The sequence below is a fragment of the Sceloporus undulatus genome, chromosome 1, assembly GCF_019175285.1.
Source record: "Sceloporus undulatus isolate JIND9_A2432 ecotype Alabama chromosome 1, SceUnd_v1.1, whole genome shotgun sequence".
Classification (NCBI taxonomy): Eukaryota; Metazoa; Chordata; class Lepidosauria; order Squamata; family Phrynosomatidae; genus Sceloporus; species Sceloporus undulatus.
In genome coordinates, this window is record NC_056522.1 from 105,644,895 (window position 1) to 105,647,817 (window position 2,923).

Sequence of the window (2,923 nt, forward strand, 5' to 3'; positions counted from 1 at the left end):
CCCCTTTCTCCTCAGGGTCGTTCCATGGCTGTGTGATTGCCACCGGAATGGTCCACTCTAGGAAGGAGCTGCGAAATGCAGCTCCTTCTTGCAATGCAACCTTTATGACATTGCTTCCCTGCGCGGTCATGGGGACGCTGCGCAGTGGTGGCGTCATCATGGTGGCCTCCATGTGGACAGGAGGCCACCATGAAGCCATAGCCCTGACGTTCTAGGGTTAGGGACTGTGTGGTTGATGCTTGGCCTCTAACCCTAGAATCGCCACCGCCAAGCCCCAAAGCGCCCATCTGTATTGGGCCTAAGATAGATAGGCCCTTGGTCTGATCCAGCAGTTTCTCCTCTTATACTCTTGCCACACTATCAAAAGGAAAGAAGAACTGTGTAGAGATCAAATGAAGATTCAGAATAAAGATCTTTTCAAAGGTTTAGCAAGCAGTATATGTGTGTGACTTTTGGCTCATAGGAGGGCCAGTATGAAACTGAAGAATTTTGTGTCCAGTTTCAACAATTTCTTGCCTTCCATCAGCCTTGAGAGAAGGGTAAATTCCTTCTGTGCTGGACAGATGGCTACATAAGAACATACCCATCTGTCCATCACAGAAAGAATTTGATTACTGTCTGAAGAACTGATGATCTCATAAGGTTTTCTTACTACTCTTCAGCATTTTACAGAACACATGTGTGTAAGTAACATCAGAATGTGGTCATGGTTGCAAAAAATGTTAATGAGAAAGAAAAGACCAAACAGAAGAGCTTTTAGCAGTTTGCTTTTGCCTGAATCTACAATGAAAAGAAAGAATCCACAACCACCTCTTTTCACTCCCTGCTGAGTTGAGTCCATGCTATGTTTCCACTTTGAAGTCAGTTTGTAGCAAGTGAAGTCAACTGAGGATGAGGGAGGAGTGAGAGGAGACAGAAACTGAATCACTTGAAAAACAGCTGAAAAAGTAGAGCAACAGAGGATTACCGTATATACTCAACTATAAGTTGACCTCATGTATAAGTCGAGAGCAAGTTTTGGGATGAAATTATGGATTTTGATATGGCCCATGGATAAGATGAGGGTAAAACTCAGGGCATATAACAAAAGATCTAAAGGATGAAGCAACGCAAAACAATGTCAAAGAACTTACAAAATTCCAGCAGACACTGGTCTTTGTGCACACTCCTAAAGCTAGATAGATGAGAAAGTAGAGGGGATCAGTGCTTCCAGGACAGATTATACTCTTGCCTTTTACAAGGGGATGGTTCCTTCTTTTAAATGAGAGTTAAGACACAGTACTTACATTGACCCATGGATAGGTTGACTCAGGCTTTTTGGGTCAATTTCTGACCTAAATATTTTGATTTATACTTGTCAAACATGTAAATATTTTGACTTACATGTATGAGTATATACAGTAATCAGGACTGTCCCTACCAAATTAGGAAGAAGGTATGCTACCTACACCTCTAAAGAACAGATGTGGAATGTATTTGGCCTGTGTCATATACATGAAAAAACATTTAAAGATTAAATTGTGTTTTTTAAAAATACTTTGGAATGTTGCAAGCTGCATTTTCTAAGGAATTTTCTTAAAAAGGCATCAGGAAGGTGGTGGAGATGGGGATGATGTCGCATTACTACTAGCTAAGTTGGCTGGAGGTGTGCCTTCAAGTCATTTCTGACTTCTGGCAACCCTAAGCCAAACCTATCACAGGGTTTTCTGGGGCTCAGAGTGTGTGACTCACCCAAAGTCACCAGTGGGTTTCCATGGCTTAATGGGGAATTGAACCCTGATCGCCAAGGTTGTAGTCCAACACTCAAACCACTACATGTAGTTCTCCCTACAAAGTTATATACCTATGTTTTGGTATGCACGAGGCTTCTTTGTCAATCAGATACACCCATAGAGTACATTGAAACATCACAGTTCACATGTCCTTGCTTCTTGCCTCCATATGGGTGCCTCAGCTAAGAGCAGAAAAGATGAAAGTAATAGCAAAGCTGGGTTATTGGAATGGAAACAATATTATCAGGGGCAGAATTTCCTTTCAGATTCCAGATTTAAACGAAGTGAAATCCTATACATGATGTGAGTCACACTACTCTGTAGTGTGTACTCTGGTTTGCTGCCTAAAGCAGAGGAGATCCCATGCAACAATTCCCTAAGTAAAAGGCAGGTGAGCTCAGCTTATTTCTAAGGATTGTGGGGAATCAGATGAATGCTCCTCAAAAAAGTAGTAAGACAGTTTAAAAAAAAGATTTGAAAATTGGATATAGGAATTAGATAGAAATAAGATAAAACATTATATATTGAGGATATTTTGTCTTTTTCATTGTAAGCGGTTGTTTAAGAAAATAACTTTATGAACATTTTAAGAAAAGTAGTTAAATGTAATTTGATTTGGATTAGTTGTTTGATTATATCACATAATACAAATATATATTGCTTATTTAATAGTAAGATAAGTTAGTAAGATATTAGAATGTGTTAACTTTAGAGATTTAGAGGGGGGAATGTAGTACTAAAGAATAACAGATTTCGTTCAATAAGTAGAAGTTCAATTAGTTAAAGCAGAGGAAGTATAAATTCAACATTTGGCTAGAAAGTTGAAAGTCAAGTATCTTTCCCCTTTGTTGGTCTTGCGTGGGTTAGTTTAGGTTTTGTATGTATGTTGTTTTATGTATTTTGTGTGTCTTGTATATTGTTTTATATGTATATAAAATGTGTTTAAATAAATAAATAAATATTGTGTTTTAATAAATGCATTTAATTAAAAACACCAGCAGTTAGACTGAATAAGGGTGGCTGCAAGAAAATCACAAAATACACAAGAGGCCTCTGGTGGCCTAGAAAGGATATGTTTTTAATGCATTTGCAAAGAGGAGGACACCCAGGAAAGAAGGGGGAGCAAGGGGGAAAGGCTGGCAAACCATCAA